Below are 20938 nucleotides of genomic sequence, written 5' to 3'. Positions count from 1 at the left end.
TGGCCTCTTATCATTATCTTCTTTACTGACATTATCTCCTGGTCTGAAACGGATGTCAGTATGGTACAAGATGCTTTTTATAGACTCATTATTATAAACTCAGCAAAAAAAAAAAAAAAAACGTCCCTTTTTCAGGACCCTGTCTTTAAAAGATCATCCGTAAAAATCAAAATAACTTCACAGATCTTCATTGTAAAGGGTTTAAAGACTGTTTCCCATGCTTGTTCAATGAATCATAAACAATTAATCATAAACAATTAATGAACATGCACCTATGGAACGGTCTTTAAGACACTAACAGCTTACAGACGGTAAGCAATTAAGGTCACAGTTATGAAAACTTAGGACACTAAAGAGGTCTTTCTACTGACTCTGAAAAACACCAAAAAAGATGACCAGGGTCCCTGCTCATCTGTGTGAACGTGCTTCCTGGAATGCTGCAAGGAGGCATGAGGACTACAGATATGGGCAGGGCAATAAATTGCAATGTCTGTACTGAGACGCCTAAGACAGCGCTAATGGAGACAGGACGGACAGCTGATCGTCCTCGCAGTGACAGACCATGTGAAACACGACCTGCACAGGATCGGTACATCCGAACATCACACCTGAGGGACAGGTGCAGGATGGCAACAACAACTGCCCGAGTTACACCAGGAACGCACAATCCCTGTATTAGTGCTCAGACATTCCACAATAGGCTGAGAGAGGCTGGACTGAAGGCTTGTAGGCCTGTCGTAAGGCAGGTCCTCACCAGACAGCGCCGGCAACAACGTCGCCTACGGGCACAAACCCACCATCGCTGGACCAGACAGGACCGGCAAAAAGAGCTCTTCACTGACAAGTCGCGGTTTTGTCTCACGAGGGGTGATGGTCGGATTCGCGTTTATCGTCAAAGGAATGAGCATTACACTGAGGCCTGTACTCTGGAGCAGGATCGATTTGGAGTTGGAGGGTCCGTCATGGTCTGGGGTGGTGTGTCACAGCATCATCGGCTGAGCTTGTTGTCATTTCAGGCAATCTCAACGCTGTGCGTTACAGGGAAGACATCCTGACATGACCCTCCAGCATGACAATGCCACCAGCCATTCTACTCGTTCTGTGCGTGATTTCCTGCAAGACAGGAATGTCAGTGTTCTGCCATGGCCAGCGAAGAGCCCGGATCTCAATCCCATTGAGCACCTCTGGGACCTGTAGGATCGGAGGGTGAGGGCTAGGGCCATTCCCCCCAGAAATGTCCGGGAACTTGCCTTGGTGGAAGAGTGGGGTAACATCTCACAGCAAGAACTGGCAAATATGGTGCAGTCCATGAGGAAGAGATGCACTGCAGTACTTAATGCAACAGTTGGCCACACCAGATACTGACTGTTACTTTTCAAATCAAATCAATCAAATCAAATCAAATATTTGATTTGATTTGACTGTTACTTTTGATTTTGACCCCTCCTTTGTTCAGGGACACATTATTCCATTTCTGTTAGTCACATGTCTGTGAAACTTGTTCAGTTTATGTCTCAGTTGTTGAATCTTGTTATGTTCATACAAATATTTACACAAACTTGCTGAAAATAAACACAGTTGACAGTGAGGACGATTATTTTTTGCTGAGTTTATAATGTCAGCTCTGTTCAGAAGAAGTGATAGTCTTTTACCGAGTGTGAGTCATATGGGACTGTGCAAAACGTCAGCCCCTACAATCCCACAAACTGTGTATGCATTAAATCTAACATGTGTGAGAAACATGCTGATGGCATTTAAAGCGCACTTTGTTTTGTGAAATATCATATGCATGAGTACAGCTCCCTGGCAGGGGAGAAAACAAAGGTGGTCCATAAACAACAACAAAATCTGCATGTCACAGGGAAAAAAATAAAGAAAAAAAACGACTCTGTTTTGTGTCCCACAATGCACCTGATACCCACTCAAAGGCCCCCTCCTGAGCAGGGGCCCCCAGCATGCCAGTCAGATTCTGCTGGGTTGAGACACTCACATTCACGCAAAACACTTACGCCAAGGCAAGCCACTTCAAATGTCAGACTGTGACCACATTAACAGTTTTTGCCACTGTAAATTATTCAGAGCGAGGTGAATTTGTTTTAAATGTTTTATTGTGGCCAGTCTGGGGATGTACCTTAGGAAGAGGGAGGAATCCTCCTAAGTGATTTCCAAAAGCCTAAGACACATTTTACTGCTCATTATTGTGGGTCGAGTTTCTGGGGGTCTCCAGTTTGAGTCTTCCCAAGGGGCCCTTTGTCTGGAACTGGACCCCACCTCCACACACACACACACACACACACACACACACACACACACACACACACACACACACACACACACACACACACACACACACACACACACACACACACACACACACACACACACACACACACGCCTGTCTACTAGTAAACTAATGCTTGTATGGTGTCATCATAATTCATATGCCATGAGAACGTTACATAAAGTATCAATTAATAAAACTTCTAAACTTATTTGTACTACTACATTTAGCCATTTCTATATCTCACTGGTATTAACATCTGCCAATATGAATCTGTTCATTTTCAGGCAAGTACATTTCATTGTTTGCTTTCTGCCATGTCCAAAGCATGCCCTTAAACATTTACACATATCACAGTTCACCCTTCTTAATACCCGAAGCCCTAATCGGCTTAGCAACTGTGTACATTATAACGCACCTGATTGGTTACAGGGTTCTTCGGCTGTCCCCATAGGAGAGCCCTCTTTGGTTCCACAAAGAACCCTATGTGGAAAGGGTTCTACTTGGAACCAACAAGGGTTCTTCAGAGGGTTCTCGTATTGGTCCAGCCAAAGGACCCTTTTAGGTTTTAGATATTATGTTGTTTTTTTATAAGTGTGTATATGCAGCTCAGGGAATTATGGAAACATTGTGAGGGTACACACAATAAAGACAAGTTTGCCCACATAGAACAGTCTTTCCCATGTATGGTACTACACAAAGAGAAGCAGAGCACTATGGTGCCCATGCACTAATTGGGTGTGTGACTACAGCAAGGTTCATTGAGCGAGGGCAGAGATGGCCAAGACACAAAGCTTTACAGTACAGAGATAGTGATCACACATGGACACATTATTAACCAGATAAGCTCACTGGCTAAGCCGAGGGAATATTAATGCAGATGACACAAATTTAATAAAGCAGTGTTAATTCCAACGTCTTCTTCCTGTGAGGTCACAGAGAGAATATATATCACACTTAAATATATTAAACTGATGTAAAATAAAGCGTAGAAGAAACTAATGATTTCCTTTGAGTCATTAGCGCTTACAAGTCGAGTAAAACGATCACGGCCATCACAAAAACATTGTGGCGTGGAGGTCAAATTACCTTTTTTTTTTTTTTTTTTTTTACCTTTATTTAAGCAGGCAAGTCAGTTAAGAACAAAATCTTATTTTCAATGACGGCCTGGGAACAGTGGGTTAACTGCCTGTTCAGGGGCAGAACGACAGATGTGTACCGTGTCAGGCTTTGTGCACCTGATGGGAGGTCACTCAAGGGCCTTCATCTGCTTCTACATTAAGGACAAACAAACATCGACAGAAAAATGATACTATCTCCAACCTCCACTGCTCGGTACCAATAATAAATCTCCTTTTCACATATGGTGCATTGGTGGCTCATACAGTCAAATCGCAGTCTTGACATTCTGCTATAGGGGACTGGGCCGGCTATAGCCTTTTGGGAGCCCTAAGCGAGATTAGGTTGGGGGCCCCCCACCACTTCGCAGGAAAAATACTTGAGTGGCCCGCACTCTTGACGGCGGAGGGAAAATATAGGTTTTAAAGTACATTTCCTGCCTCCGGAGTGGCACAGTGGTCATTGCAGTGCTTGAGGCATAACTACAGACCCGGGTTCGATCCCAGGCTGTGCCACAGCCGGCCGCAAACGGGAGTCCCATAGGGTGGCGCACAACTGGCCCAGTGTTGTCCGGGTTAGGGGAGTGTTTGTCCGAGGGGGCTTTACTTGGCTCATCGCACTCTACTGACTCCTTGCGGTGGGCTGGGCGCCTGCAGTTGAACGGTGTTTCCTCTGACACATTGGTGCAGCTGGCTTCTGGGTTAAGCAGTGTTAAGAAGCGTGGTTTGGCGGGTCATGTTTTGGAGGACACTTGACTTGACCTTCGTCTCTCCCGAGGCCGTTGGGGAGTTGCAGCGATGAGACAAGATCGCATTTGGATCACAATTGAACATCATGAAATTGGGAAGAAAAAGGGGAAATTATTTATATATTTTTTTATAAAGTGAATTTCCTGCAAATTTACTCATTTTGCCATGACTTATGCAATGTTAATGATATCGGAGTGAGAGTTACTAACAAAATCAAATTGGGACCCTGAGTGCCTGGTCGGTATTCGGCCATGATTACTACAAGTTTAGATAGCTGGCTAGACAAACATTTTTAGCTGACATGGGTAATTGAGCGACTCAAGATAAAAAATAGCTGATGCACAACCACATTTTTAACTTACACCTTATGTATTCTACTATTCTGTTGTTTTTTTTGGAGGGGGGGGGGCTAGCAGCCAGGGGCCCTGAACGACCGCTTATGTCACTTATGCCTGGAGCCATGCCTTTTGGAAACACCGCACACAACACGCGTGTATGAAACAGTCAGTTTATGGTGATCAAATGGAGGGAAACTTTAACGCACAAGTGAAATATGAGTGAACTAACTATTAATTAGTGCATTCCATTAATTAGCGCATTCCAGCCCCAACAGAGCCCAGAGTACAGCAGGTTGTTATTGCCATGGATCCATCACCTCAGGGCTGATTGAAATGGGCACTTGGAGCAGATAATGGGGGACTCCATTTCTAAATGCTGCGAGCAATCAGTGGCTGAGAGGATTAGATGGTGTAATGACTCCCATCGTGTGATGTGGTTAACCCCACTGGCCTATTTCAGGCCATAAAATCTAAATAAATACCCTGTGCTTGTGGCTCCTGTCATCATTACCACAATGTTTCACTGCCTGGGGTCTACAAGAGTCCTTTACCCTTACAGAAGGATAAGGGTGAGGTTCATGTTTGGGCATCGAGTCGGTTTTCACATGCAACTTGGCGGCTTGAAATTTGGCATTTACTTTTCAGAAAGCTGGTATCAGGAACAGTTCTCATTGATTATCAAGACAATGGAGAACAAAACTCATAAAAAGAAAAACAGCAATAGTTAAACAATGTTCAATCATTGTGCAGACTCAGTGGGACTTCAAGAAGCTAGCTATATACAGGCCTATCCATTGACCCTAATAACATGGTTGGTGGAGCAACACCACCATGACAGACTTATAATGGGAAAAAACACACTTGGCTTGTTTACAGGAAAACTACTGACAACAACCTCGAAAGTATTATCAGGGTATGAGTGAAGTCACTGTGGTGGAAGAACAAGAGATCTTTGTGGCTTTTCCAGGATCTCAAATGATATGGGAGGCAAGGAAAACCACTGCTTCAGGTTCACCTAATGAAACACGGTGAGAAATCCACATGAGATGACACCGCCACGTGTTTACGGAGGCTCCCAAGTGGCCCGTCTAGCTCCACGGTTAACATTCACAAAGTGCATTCAGGAGGAAAAGAGGATGCACCCGAACTAACTGAAGAGATTCATTATGATTACTCTCTGACTGTCTTAAGCCGACCTGTGGCTCAATAAAGCCAAAGGAGAAAGCCCTGGATCCCAACTCCTGGCAATGAGGTTAAGCCTCTGCCTTCAAAACAAAAATACATAAAACACATGCATCAATCGGGTCAGAGTTTACAGATTGTTAATTCCAAGGCTCGAGCTGTTTTGCAAGGAGGAATGGGAAAAAATGTCAGTCTCTCGATGTGCAAAACTGATAGACATACCCCAAGTGACTTACAGCTGTAATCGCAGCAAAAGGTGGCGCTACAAAGTATTAACTTAAGGGGGCTGAATAATTTTGCACGCCCAATTTTTCATTTTTGATTTGTTATAAAAGGTTGAAATACCCAATAAATGTCGTTCCACTTCATGATTGTGTCCCACTTGTTGTTGATTCTTCACAAAAAAATACAGTTTTATATCTTTATGTTTGAAGCCTGAAATGTGGAAAAGGTTGCAAAGTTCAAGGGGGCCGAATACTTTCGCAAGGCACTGTATGTGATTATGCCTATTAAAAGGCAGACATATATTTTGAAATCAGGAAGCCACACTCAATATAATAAAAACAAAGCCAGCATCTGTTACCACTTTGGTAATACCCGGAAGAGAAAGAATTGGCAAAATAAATCAAACCTATTATCACACTATCCACAGTCAAGTACCAAGTGAGCAATTGCAATGAAATAACAGTGGGTGATTCACCGGTTCAAACAAAAAATCCAACAAACAAATGTTGGTAGAATACAGTACCTGAATAAAATGGAGGCTTTTTCCCATAAGGGACAGGAGTATAATTTTCAGCCTTAGACTTATCTTCAGACTGTAAAAGCATAGTGTTTGAAAAATAAAATTCAGATGTGTGGGCTGTAGACCGTGCCCAACATAATCCAAGCACTATTCCTAACTCTCGTTTCACTGTGAGAAAATATACCACATTGAAACAAACACAAAATTATCTCTCGAAAGTTGTGAAAACATTTCTGACAGTATGTGTGTGTGCAAGTCACACATTTTGGCTGACAATTTGATTACACGGAAACCGTCTTGTTTTTGTCTTAGAATGTCTGCAACTCCTGTTGAGTGTGGCTGTGAGGAATCTAATTCTGGTGGATTATTCTGGACCAGTTATGTGCCCATGTATCCAACACTGGAGTATGGGGCCACATCAGTAGCTGCCATTCAAACCTAAGCAGTGTGAAGGGGATTGAGATCCAAGGGGAAGGCACCATGCCAGATGGAGATGTGCAGCTTTATAGCACGGAGGCTATAGTGTGAGTGTCTGAGTGTGTGTTGGCCTCCCCCGAGCTGTGTGTTTTGCATCGGTCACCTCAGGGAGAGTAAGCAAACAATTTTATTCAACACCTAGTGCCACAACAGTACTGCCTGGACATAAACAGAGCAGAAATAAATGGGATGGTGAATGAGGCTATGGGGCTTTAGATTGAGAAAACAAGAACAGGTCATTGAGTTATGAGCACATTTACAATTTATGACGGAATCTCACTGCATTTTGCTTAGTTTTCCCATCAAAATGGTGTCCTGAAAATGGGAAATACAATGTTATACCCCACAAGGGAGTATATACAAATAATTGGATAAAGGTACCCCTGAATAATCTCTACAAGCAATGCATGACTTGATTCAGACAAAATACAAAATACAATAAATACAATCAGTAAAAGTGAAAGACATTTAGAGTAAATGATCCTAATCCTCTAGGATAAATCCTAATTTAGTTCCCCCCAAATTAATCTGGCCACATTTACTTGCTTTGGCACCGGCAACCACGCTGACAAGATTCTTAGCATCCACATGTTATCCTTTCAGGCACGAAGGAGACGGAGATGTGAAATATGCCAATTACATGAATAGATATGGGGATAAAAATCTATTAAACTAAAAAAGTTTCCCGTACAGTATATTGTAATGTGGCCCTTGTTCCACTTAGAGAATATGAGTAGGTGACATCAGTGGAGCGAATGAGGAGCACGTGTTAGAAGGCAAATTAATGAATCGCCTGTGTCTAATCGGCATGCAGATTTAAAAGGACTGGAAACAGTGTACGATCAGAATTAATTCCAGCATCACCTGCCAACAGTGACATATTTGCTTTGGAGAAATAGAATACTTCACAATTAAAACACAATCATATCCTGATTATTTGTGTCCCCTTCTGGGACTTTCAAACAGTCAATTAGGCTTAGAACGAGGTATGGGGGCTGACAATGACGGCAACAATAACAACAAGCAGCACAGAGAAGAAGAAACTCAAATCAAATTTGATTTGTGCTTTTTATGTCATTTTGAATGCAGTAAACACATGGGAGATGTGAAATAGGAGAAGCAAAGAACAGGTACTTAGTCCCGAAGCAATAGGATGCTTGAGGATTGAGTGTGGTTTTAGCAAGATCTTGGCAACAGTGGGATCTCTCTTGTTGATATAACAGTTGATCATATTGTATGCCCATTGAATCTCAGATACATTTTCTCACAAGGTATTTTTCAATGGACTAAATACACTTGTTTTTATAATATTGAAAACTGCATTTATGATATAAACCAAATGAACCTGAACCATTCTAAATTTAGGGACTAGACCAAATGTTAGAGATAATCAGAGCTACAAGAAGTGTGCTCTTTGTATAGAAGTATCAGAATATCACTATGCACAGTATCAGTCAGCATTCACGTTGGTGTTCACTGTCCAGAGTGAATTAAACTAACACAGAGCATACATTTTAGATCACATCCAAAAAGCAGGTATTTTGGTGGTGCTATATTCACGCTGTTGGCAATTCTCTACCTATGCAGTTGGTAATGGGGCTGGTACGAGATTGACCTTTATTTAATGTTCCAGCTGCCTAAATTGTATTGCTAATAATGCTATTACAGCCGATTGCTGGGTCATTTAATCTACTGAATGCTTCAGTTGTCCCTTCATGTCCTTCTCAGCTAAAGTCCTACAGTATAGTATTGGCTTTAATATTTGTCCTGAGGTAGAGGATGAAAGTAGACACAGCAGGGCATTACATGGTTGAACCTGATACCACTGCTATACTACTATTGGCAGTGTTCTCCTTTTGCAGTTTAGATTCAGCAGGCTATATGTTGCTCAAAATTTGTGAAATGGAGATTGCCGTCACAAACATGCATCCTGCTTTGTACAGTATGACTAAGTGTAAGAAAAGCAAAGGTGTTAGAGTTATGACTAAATATAGCATGATTATTCCACTATTCTTAGAGGATGTTCACTAATTGTGAACAGTATCATTGTGATGATTAATGTTGCGAAAACTGCAGTTTTCACTTGATAATTCACTTGATAATTGTTCATCCAGATATTATCATATATTTTCCACACGCTTGGTTAATACAAAGAATGAACCTTATAGGGGAAGAAGATGGATGCATACACTAACATAAGACTCATAATTAGGCCAGATTAGCACAGAAACTATGCAGAGCCAACATACATATCTAACACATGCAGCTAATTCCAAACACATCATCCAAAAACTCAGTGGGAAAGTCACAGATGAGCATGTATAATACACAATAATGTTAATGAAATCCTTGACACATCACAAGCCAATGAGTGGGCTTTAATATTGATTCCTTTTCGGGCCAATTTCCCCATAAGATCAGTTCACCCGGGGGGCTTCCGGTTGAGCAATGTAGAAAGAAGTCACACAAGGTCTCTTTTATGATAACTTTTGTAAATAATGCTACATTTTGCCTAAATTCATACTTCTCATGACCTAAAAAGTCAGTAATGGAGTGTACCTAAATTAGCATGACCAAACCAGTCACACGCTTTGGAAAATCGATGGGAAAAACACATTCCACCAAATCAACTTCAGCTAAAATGGCTACCACCCCACCTTCATTGAAGGCTTCAGTAGCCACTCTGGGTGACATGACTATTGACATGGCAGCAGCACTCACCGAATTGCTGAATAATTCACTGGCGGCTGCACTGGCTCTAAGTCAGGCAACCATGGAAGTTGAGGCTGGGCTCTCCGGCCACAGCGACAAACTCACTGCACTGGAAACCAGGCTTGACAATGTGGTCACCGCCAACAAGTCTCTACAGCTACAAGTGGAAGATTTTACTTCACGTTCAAAACACCAGAATATCCACGTGATTGAACTGCCAGGATTCTGAGACAGGTTATCCAACCCAGGACATGGCGGAGCTGTTCAAGGAAGTTTTGGGCGATGAGGCTTTTCTCAATCTCCCTGAACATGATAAGAGCTCACCGCAGCCATGCACCGAAACCTCGCCCAGGTGGCCGACCACGTCCCATCATAGTGCGGTTCCATCGATACAAAGAAAAGAAGCTCGTACTTCGGTGGGCAAGGGAACATGGAGACATCCTTTCCCAGGCCACGAGATCAAGTTCTACCAGGATTTCAGTTCTAGCCTGGTGAAGAAACGGGCCGCATTCAACTACATCAAGTCCACTCTGTACAAGAAGGGAATCCGCTTTGGGCTGATTTATCCTGCCCGATTCCATGTCACCTTTAACGGTTACATTTTTCGAAAATCCCGAAGAAGCTGAGTCCTTCTACCGACAGCGCATACATTGAATGCCTGAAATACATTGAATGGCTGAATTGGGATGATTTCTCACCTGCCTGTATTATGTGAGTAACGTTAGTTCTGTGACCGTCTGGACACTAGGCTACATACTAGAGGTCGATCGATTGTGCTTTTTCAATGCTGATACCGATACCGATTATTGGATGACCAAAAAAAGCCGATACCAATTAATCGTCTGATTTATATATATATATATATATATATATATATATATATATATATATAATAATGACAATTACAGCAATAATGAATGAACACTTACTTTAACTTAATATAATACATCAATAAAAATCAATTTAGTTTCAAATAAATAATGAAACATGTTCAATTTGGTTTAAATCATGCAAAAACAAAGTGTTGGAGAAGAAGTTAAAAGTGCAATATGTGCCATGTAAAAAAACAAATGTTTAAGTTCCTTGCTCAGAACATTTGAAAGCTGGTGGTTTTTAGGAAGTTTTAGGTTGTAGTTATTATAGGACTATTTCTCTCTATACCATTTGTATTTCATATACCTTTGACTATTGGATGTTCTAATAGGTACTTTAGTATTGCCAGCCTAATCTCGGGAGTTGATAAGCTTGAAGTCATGAACAGCACAATGCTTGAAGCACAGCGAAGAGCTGCTGACAAATGCAGGAAAGTGCTGTTTGAATGAATGCTTACGAGCCTGCTGCTGCCTACCACCGCTCAGACTGCTCTATCAAATCATAGACTTAATTATAATAACACAGAGAAATACGAGCCTTAGGTCATTATAACATGGTCAAATCCGGAAACTATAATTTCGAAAACAAAACGTTTATTCTTTCAATGAAATACGTAACTGGTCCTCACACAGTTCGCAACGAGCCAGGCGGCCCAAACGGACTCATATACTCTGACTCTGCTTGCACAGAACGCAAGATAAGTGACACAATTTCCCTAGTAAAAATAAATTCATGTTAGTAGGCAATATTAACTAAATATGCAGATTTAAAAATATATACTTGTGTATTTATTTTAAGAAAGGCATTGATGTTTATGTAACATTGGTGCAACGACAGTGCTTTTTTCGGGAATGTGCTTGTTAAATCACCCATTTGGCGAAGTAGGCTGTGATTCAATGATAAATTAACAGGCACCGCATCGATTATATGCAACGCAGGACAAGCTAGATAAACTAGTAATGTCATCAACCATGTGTAGTTAACTAGTGTAGCTAGCACCGTACCTTGGCTCCTTGCTGCCCTCGCATAACAGGTAGTCAGCCTGCCACGCAGTCTCCTCGTGGAGTGCAATGTAATCGGCCATAATCGGTGCCCAAAAATGCAGAATACCGATTGCTATGAAAACTTGAAATCGGCCCTAATTAATCGGCTATTACGATTAATCGGTGGACCTCTACTACATACATCTATGGCCATCTATCGATTAGTTTCTCGTGAAACAATCCTATGCTAAAGCTTGCTGGCTACAGTAGGTATGTCTGAAGCAGCACGTAACTCGTTTCTGTTGTTGACAATGACATACTATACTGTCTCACAAATTTTTTATCTTCCATTTGATCTTAAGTTTCTTTTTAAAAAATGGTTAGGTAAAAGCGCAGCATTTAGATTTCTTTAATTTTACTATTATTTTGCTTTGAACTTGCTGCTCCACTAATGGCAATCTATAGCCTACACTAGCTAGTTAGTCACCAATTCTGTCCACCAATATTTGTGTATATACATTTTTAATTGGGGTCTGCTTGATATATAACATTTTTTTAATTGCATTTTTTACTCTTTATTTTTATGGACACTCAACTACCGTGGTTTACGTTGGCCATGATTGATGAGTTTGGTCACTGATGGTCCTCAGTTACATTAATTTAATCTTGGACTCCACTAAGACATTGGAGTCTAATACTGTCACTCCTCTCTTCCTATTGTACTCTTGTTTAATTGTTGCACTAGGTGGAGTTTAGACCCACGGTTAGTTTGCTTAATTGTACATATCCAAAATGCTAATTGTCTGTTTGTATACTTTTCTTGAATTGTTCCCTCCTAACGACATTTAACAATTTACCAATACAGGGGTTGACCATTTTCATAGCCTACTGGTTAATTTCAAACCTCTCTCATTACTCAGCCCTGTGGCGACACCTAGTGGAATACATTCATTTTATGGCCATTGAAATGCCACCAATCGCTGTTAACATTTTTCAATAACTGAAGCTGAAGGTTATACTCGTAGTTTAAAGTGTGACCGGCACTCAAAATGTACACTTGCATATTGATATATTACATTTTTTAAATCTCAAGGGCGTATGTAACGTCTTTCCTAGGTTGGTTTGGCCTCACTGCACATGTAGGGTAATCAACGGATGCTGAGTAAGAGAGAATTCCTGCTTAGGATTTGTATTTTTCCTTTGAAGGGTGTTGTACTATCATTTTTATTTGTATTTTTCCTTTGAAGGTCGTTGTACTATCATTTTTATTTGTATCTTTCCTTTGAAGGGTGTTGTACTATCATTTTTATTTGTATTTATCCTTTGAAGGTCGTTGTACTATCATTTTTATTTGTATTTTTCCTTTGAAGGTCGTTGTACTATCATTTTTATTTGTATTTTTCCTTTGAAGGGTGTTGTACTATCATTTTTATTTTTATTTTCCTTTGAAGGTCGTTGTACTATCATTTTTATTTTATTTTTCCTTTGAAGGTCGTTGTACTATCATTTTTATTTGTATTTTTTTTGAAGGGTGTTGTACTATCATTTTTATTTGTATTTTTCCTTTGAAGGGTGTTGTACTATCATTTTTATTTTATTTTTCCTTTGAAGGTCGTTGTACTATCATTTTTATTTTATTTTTCCTTTGAAGGTCGTTGTACTATCATTTTTATTTTATTTTTCCTTTGAAGGTCGTTGTACTATCATTTTTATTTTATTTTTCCTTTGAAGGTCGTTGTACTATCATTTGTATTTTATTTTTCGTTTGAAGGTCGTTGTATTATCATTTTTATTTGTATTTTTCCTTTGAAGGGTGTTGTACTATCATTTTTATTTTATTTTTCCTTTGAAGGGTGTTGTACTATCATTTTTATTTTATTTTTCCTTTGAAGGTCGTTGTACTATCATTTTTATTTGTATTTTTCCTTTGAAGGTCGTTGTACTATCATTTTTATTTGTATTTTTCCTTTGAAGGGTGTTGTACTATCATTTTTATTTTTATTTTCCTTTGAAGGTCGTTGTACTATCATTTTTATTTTATTTTTCCTTTGAAGGTCGTTGTACTATCATTTTTATTTTATTTTTCCTTTGAAGGGTGTTGTACTATCATTTTTATTTTATTTTTCCTTTGAAGGGTGTTGTACTATCATTTTTATTTCTATTTTTCCTTTGAAGGTCGTTGTACTATCATTTTTATTTGTATTTTTCCTTTGAAGGGTGTTGTACTATCATTTTTATTTTTATTTTTCCTTTGAAGGGTGTTGTACTATCATTTTTATTTTATTTTTCCTTTGAAGGTTGTACTATCATTTTTATTTGTATTTTTCCTTTGAAGGGTGTTGTACTATCATTTTTATTTTATTTTTCCTTTGAAGGGTGTTGTACTATCATTTTTATTTTATTTTTCCTTTGAAGGTCGTTATACTATCATTTTTTATTTGTATCTTTCCTTTGAAGGGTGTTGTACTATCATTTTTATTTGTATCTTTCCTTTGAAGGGAATGTTGGGGTTGGTGGTGGTGGTGGGGGGTGGGGGGTTACGTTGGAGTTATCAAAAGATTGTGCTCTGCTTTTCTTTACTTTTCTTTTTTAGAAGAAGATTTTATTTATTTTTTATTTAGATGTTTTGCTCATGCTGTTCCTCTCTCAATCTCTTTCTTTTTCATTTGGCTTTAGGATGGTACTTTAGGGCTCCCATTCAGACTGGTGACATGGAACATTCACGGTTGTGGTTGGCAAAGTAAGCGCTCCATAGTATTTTCACATCCGTTAAATCTCCAATTCGACAGATTTTTTTGCATTCGGAGTAAGTGCTAAAAATAAGAATGTGGGGGGAATGGTCCGAAATCACTATCGCAGAATATTCTGTGGGTTTAACTGAGGGGAGAAGGGCTCTATCTAAAAAAAAAGTAGTCTATGCACGAGTAGGCTTGATGAACATGAGAAATGTAGGATAAGTATTTATTGACCGGGTGGAGTAAGCTCCATGGATCAACAAAACCCATTTGTGTCATGAATGTATCCCGGAAGGAGTAAGGGTTCTGGAATTAGACAGGTCAAGTCTTGGTTCAATAACACAGTTAAGGTCCCCGCCGAAGATGAGGTGGTGGGTGTCAAGATTAGGGAGAGAGGCTCAAAGAGATTTCATTCATATGGGCATGAGTAAAGTTCTGGACAACCCTCTGCATCTTGATGAGATAACAAAGGTCTAAAGTCAATGCAAAGTGGCAAGGCCCCAGGCCCTGATGGCTTCCCTGTCGATTTTTACAAAAAATTATCAGATCCACTCGTCCCATTACTATTAAATATATTCCCCCGACTCGTTATTACAGGGCCCCCCGACGCTAACCCAAGCCTCCATCTCACTTATACTTAAGATAAAGATTTGGCGGAATGTGGTGGATATCGGCCCATTTCACTTTTGATGTTAAATGTTAACTTTTGATGCCATTTCACTTTTGATGCTGATGTTAAATTATTACCTAAGGTTCTAGCATGCCATTTGGAACCCTGCCTTCAGGATGTCATATCTGATCATGTAATGGGTTTCATCAAAGGGCGACAACTGTTTTCCAATGTACGACGGCTTTTGAACATTATACTCTCTCCTATCTCTCCAGACCCCAAAATTGTTGTTTCCCTTGATGCTTAGAAGGCTTTCGATCGGGTGGAGTGGGATTATTTATTTATGATTTGGGGAAATGTGGATTTGGGTCCAATTTCATCTCAATGGATATGTCTGCTATATTCTGCTCCTACAGCTAGCGTACACACTAACATTCAAAATACTTCCCCCTCTCAAGAGGGACCCACCAAGGGTGCCCTATGTCCCAGCTCCGTTTTGCTCTTGTGATAGAACAGCTTTCCTTGGCCTTAAAATGATCACCATCATTCAGTGGAATCCACAGAGCTGGTGAAGAGCACAAAGTGTCAGTGTAGGCAGATGATCTAATATTATACATCACTAAACCTGTGAACTCTGTCGATAACAATGCATGTTGTAAACACGTTTGGATCATTTTCAGGTTACAAATTGAACATTGAGAAAAGTTAATGTTTTCCGATCAACCCTGCTGCCAAGCAAATTCCCCTTAGAGCCCTGCATTTCCGTCTGTCACCCTCTGGTTTTTCCTATTTGGGTGTGAATATAACAAACTCTCTGGCTACCCTCCATAAAACTAACTTTGCAAGCCTAGTCACAAGAGTTAAAGCAGACTTACAATGCTGGTATCGTCTGCCTCTCTCATTATCTGGCAGAATCCAATCTGTTACAATTAATATTTTACCTAGGTTTCTGTACCTTTTTCAATGTATTTTTTTCCTTAATCATTTTTTAAAAAGTTGGATAGGCTCATCAGTCATTTTATCTGGGCAGGCAAATCACCTAGGATGTGTAGAGCAATACTTCAAAGAAGGAGACAAGATGGAGGATTGGCACTTCCAAATGTACTGCTTTACTATTGGGCAGCCTATATTCAGAAAATTATGGTCTGGTGTAATACTCCAGGTACCAACTGGTGCTCATTAGAGGCGCACTCCTGCCAATCATCCACCCTTTCTGTTGTTGCTTGTGCCCCACTGTCCTTGTGTCCTTCAAAGTATACTGGAAACCCCATTGTGCGCTCTACTTTGAAGATCTGGAGACAATTTGGTCAACATGTTAGACTTTCTGCCCTTTCTCTTCTAAGCCCTATCTGTAACAACCACCTAGTTGTACCCTCCAAACTTGACCAGGCTTTTGTTTTGTGGCATGAGAGAGGTTTGGTTTGTTTCAAATATTTATTTTTAGATGGGAAGTTTGTCAGTTTTAATGAATGTAAGTCTAATCTGGCTCATTCGAATCTTTTTCGCTACTTTTAAGCCTGTAACTTTTTTCCGCTCTCATTTCCCCAACTCTCCTCTACCTCCCAAGATGTTGCTAGAGGAGATTTTGTCCCTCCCATGAAATCAGCCAGGTCTGATTTCTAGATTATATGACATTATACTGTCCTCTGAACCCTCTCCAATAAACAAAATCAAAACAGACTGGGGTAGTGAACTTGACCTTGAAGATGACTGGTGGGAGTAGTCAATTCTTAGGGTTAACTCCACATCCTTGTGTGGAGGTTAAGCTTAATTCAGTTCAAAGTCTTGCACAGAATTCACTATACCAAAGAAAAATTTAGTAAATTCCTCCCAGACACGAATGACACGTGATAGATGTTCATTCATTCCGGCAGACCACTCTCATATGTTTTATTCGTGTTCTCAGCTGTCTGAGTATTGGTCATCCTTTTTTTAATACTCTCTCTAACGTTCTAGATATTGACCTTGTCCTCTAATAGCTATATTTGGAGTTCCATCTTTGTTGCATAGTTTCACTAAAAGTAAAGCGGACGTTGTAGCGTTTGCCTCCCTTATAGCCCTCCAGCAGATCTTGTTTAACTGGAAATCCTACAAACCTCCCACTCCATCATAGTGGTTGAAAGATCTAATGTATTTCCTACACTTAGAGAAAATTAAATACACTCAGAGCATGTACTGATAACCTTTTCTTGAGATGGCAGCCTTTAATTTCCTTTTTTGAACAGTTGCCATATATTGATCAGGAGTAAGAATTTTGGCCAAGGGGATACGGGAGGGTGTGGGAAGGAAGTTGTGATATTTTTTATTTGTGTGTATGTGTACTTGTGTGCATATTTATATATTATTTCCAATTGTAAATGTATTTTATTTTTGTATGTATGCTGTTTTGTTGTTAAAGGGAAGGGAGGTGGTTCAATAAGTATAGCGTGTAAAATGATGCATCTGTAAATGGTGTATTTCTTTATATAAATAAAAGATCAGTTCACCTCTTGATATCCCTCTTCTGTATGGGCTTATTGTATATGTGACCAAAAAGAAAGACAACATGTGAGCTAAGGTCTCACCGGCCTTGGGAGTAATCTACCACTAATCCATTTATATTCATACCACACTGTCCCCTCTGATGGGTTTTAGCACAGCACACAAAGCTTGGCACAGATGCGGATAACCCCTCCCCATTTTTATTCCAATGTCGTCATAATAGGTGTTTGTCATATTCACAATCTGTCCAGCACTGTAACTATGGAGGTCCGGCAGCAATGCGAAGAGAATGACATTTTAGAGGGGCTTTTTTTACATAGGGAGTGGAGAAGGTATGGTGAAGGTGATTGGGGCGAGATGGCCACCACGCTCCAGTGATCAAAGAGCAAAGGTGTAAAACAAAAAGGTTAACTGACAGAGCTTTATGGGCTTGCAAGAAATGGGAGAGCAATGTGGCAATGTCAGGGAAGCCCGGGGTAAAGCAATAGAGAATGTTGAGAAACCGAAGCTGAATGTAAATAAATCTACAGATGGTTTCATTACACTGTAAAAAATGAAAGTGTTGAATCTACTTTAAGGCAACAACAAGACACTTGTTATTTTTAGATGCAACTTTGTTTTTTTTAGTAAATAAAACTTTACACAAATAAAGTCAAGGGACCTAATAATAACCATAAACATTGGTTTTGATTTACTAATAATATGATTAAATAGAAGTGATGTCACAAATATTTAGTAAACCCAACATTGGTGTTTCAAAAGTTCTTAATGTTTAACATTGTTTAATGCATTTTATAATTTGCCATTTTAACCCACTTTGGCAGGCTTTCTTGAGCACAGTGCTCAATCTACCAGCAGTAGCCTACCTGGAGGTAGAACTAGAAGCATTGCATGATGCTGAATTTGCCTCTGTCATTAAGAATGGTGATGGTGGGAGTGGGTGGTTGGATCATTGAACGCAAATTTGCCTGACAGTTTTGATATCCGTTCATCATGATCCATTACACCTTATGGCGCAACAAGCCTTTTAATACTAAAATAAAAATATACTTTCACTTTTTCAAATGTACAAAATGTATAAATAAAATCTACATTTTTACAAAATAAAAAAGATAATAAAATCATTAAATTCTCTCTTTCGTTACCCTCATTTATATTTTCTTTTTTGGGGTACAATGAAATTAACAAATAATTGAAACGACTTGAACTCATTATTATACATTTTTATTATGTAAGTATACAGTAGTATTTTTTTTCCAATTCACCTCAGATTTGTTTTTACTGTGTATCTTAGAGTGGAGACGCCAAAGCTAGGTCCGAGCCAACATGTTACGCGTTCACAAGGATTAACCGGGATGTTTGGAACAACAGCTGGAGCAAGGCTGTGAGTGTCTCTCTGTCTCTGTCAAATCTAATGTTATTTGTCTCATGCGCCGAATACAACAGGTTACCGTGAACAACCTTACAGTGAAATGATTACTTACAATGTTATGATGTACTGGGTTGTCAGCACCACCCTCTGTAGAGATTTGCGGTCGAGGGTTGTACAGTTGCCATACCAGGCGGTGATGCAGCCGGTCAAGAAGCTCTCAATGATGCAGCTGTAGAATTTCTTGAGGTTTTGATGGCCCATGCCAAATCTCTTCAGTATCTTGAAGGAGAAGAGGCACTGTTTTGCGCCCTTCACGACTTCGCTGGTGTGTGTGGACCATGTGAACCCTACAGTGATGTAGACAGAGGAACTTGAAGTGACTGGCCCGCTCCACTACAGCCCTGTCAAAGTGGATGGGAGCATGCTGTGGATGGTGTCCTGTCTCTGAACTCCTTCCTGTAGGCTGTCTCATCGCTGTCGGTTATCAAGCCTACCACCGTCATGTCTTCAGCAAACTTAATGATTGTGATGGAGTCACGCGTGACCACGCAGTCGTGGGTGAACAAGGCTTACAGGAGGTGGACAAGCACAAACCTCTGCGAGGCCCCCGTGTTGCGGGTCAGCGAGGCGAAGGTACTGTTGACTACCCTCACCACCTAGGGATGGCCCGTCAGAAAGTCCAGGATACAGTCGCAGAGGGAGGTGTTCAGTCTCAGGGTGCCGAGCTTGTTGGGGACTATGACGAACGCTGAGCTATAGTCATTGAACAGCATTCTCACACTGGTATTCCTCTTGGCAAGGTGAGAGAGAGTAGTTTGATTGCATCATCTGTGGATCTGTTGGAGCGGTATGCAAATTGGAGTGGGTCCAGGATGTCTGGGATGACGGTGTTGTGTGCCATGACCAGCCTTCCAAAGCACTATCATTACAGATGTGAGTGCAGATGTGAGTGCGAATAGTCATTTTGGCAGGTTACCTTCGAGTTCTTGGAAGGGGAACAATGTGAGTGTCGAGACAGGACAAGAACAGTGTGTGTGTATCTGTATGTTCACGTGCGTGTCTACAATCATGTTTGTGTGTGTTTCTGTTGAAGAGACCACGTAATCTTGATCCTTCACAGAATCAAAGCGTGCAACATTGCCTTCTGTTGCCAACACAACCCATTTTTGGGACAGAAACTAAAACATACAGTAGTACACCCAGAAGTCTAGCCATGCCTTCCTCTCCTAGCAAGCCTGCGGGAGTACATCTGACAGCCAGTCATGTTCTGTTCACTGCTCCACTTGGCCTCAATACAAATAAACAGGATCCACCTCTTCCTCTGTACTTCTCTTGCTGCAAAAACAAATCACATAAAATACTTTCTGTACCTATGGCTCTCATAGGAATGTCAGTTTCACTACATGTTAGGGGGCACAGCACATGAGCAAGGCATATAGGTGGTTGGAAATGGACATGCTGTTCAACATCAATTTGGTATGGCAGGTTATGGCAGTTCGCATACCCTAGCTCAACACCAACCATTTAAAATAGGCTACTAAAAGCATTCCAATCCCTATTAAAAGGCAAACGCAGTTTAATAGTAAGCGGTTGACTTTAAGGCTATCCAGACGCCTGGGAGCGGGAGGGAAGGCTGTTTGTATGTCCGGCTGACTTAATGTAGAGCAGAGATCTATATATATAATAACAACAACATGCTCATGTCTCCGCCCTAACAAAAGCAGTTGTTGTTCCAAAGTGCGGAAGGCAGACGACAAGCTTAGGTCCAAAATAAGCCGATAGAAACATCATTGGGCTAATTTAGGACAGCTTTGACAAGAGCCAAACCTCTCTCTTCGCCACCGATGCGGTTGCAGGGAACAGCGGGACTTTGCATCAACACTTTGCATAAGTTGGCTGTAGTAGTTGGCTTTGGATAGGCTGTTTGACTTGACATGAAACTAAACTAGAGTTGTAATCCCGGTGCTGCGCTAGTGCATAACAGGCAGCTAATTCTTGATTGACGTGTTTGTAGAATGTTGTCCCCTATTGACTGAGGTGAATGAAGCTACAGCAACAAGGTGATAATGGCTGGAGTCAATTTAGCTTATTTTTGTTCTTTTCCAAATTGCATTTGCGTTCTTAAATTATGTAGAAAATGCAGTTAATTACCTTCAATATTGAATATTTTTTTGCCAAACCCTAGATTTAGCTGAATATAAATGAAGGCATTGTAAAAAGGTCTAAGTAGTTCATGGTTTAATTTATTGAATTCGTTTATCAATATTGTGGCAGATTGTTA

At 40.4% G+C, this 20938-nt stretch overlaps 1 protein-coding gene and 1 long non-coding RNA gene across 12 annotated transcripts in view; one reads left to right on the top strand and one right to left on the bottom strand.

The window, feature by feature from the left end:
- The window catches only part of LOC118390928 (transmembrane protein 132E-like), a 367227-nt gene that overhangs the window by 202707 nt on the left and 143582 nt on the right, over positions 1-20938 (bottom strand). The gene's annotated exons all lie outside the window — the stretch shown is intronic.
- Positions 10513-19289, top strand: LOC127906279 (uncharacterized). 11 transcript variants are annotated; one of them, XR_008060721.1, is made up of 6 exons: positions 10513-12950; positions 12990-13190; positions 13272-13513; positions 13635-13678; positions 13757-13874; positions 13958-19289. It is a non-coding gene; the product is annotated as an uncharacterized LOC127906279 (long non-coding RNA). The 11 variants fall into 11 exon arrangements; XR_008060720.1 differs by lacking the exon at positions 13635-13678 and adding an exon at positions 13554-13596 and having other exon boundaries at positions 12990-13230; positions 13352-13392; XR_008060719.1 differs by lacking the exons at positions 13272-13513; positions 13635-13678 and adding an exon at positions 13514-13596.

Source organism: Oncorhynchus keta, chromosome 12 (genome assembly GCF_023373465.1).
Source record: "Oncorhynchus keta strain PuntledgeMale-10-30-2019 chromosome 12, Oket_V2, whole genome shotgun sequence".
Classification (NCBI taxonomy): Eukaryota; Metazoa; Chordata; class Actinopteri; order Salmoniformes; family Salmonidae; genus Oncorhynchus; species Oncorhynchus keta.
Note: the sequence above shows the minus strand (reverse complement) of the source record. Positions and strands in the feature narration are given on the sequence as shown.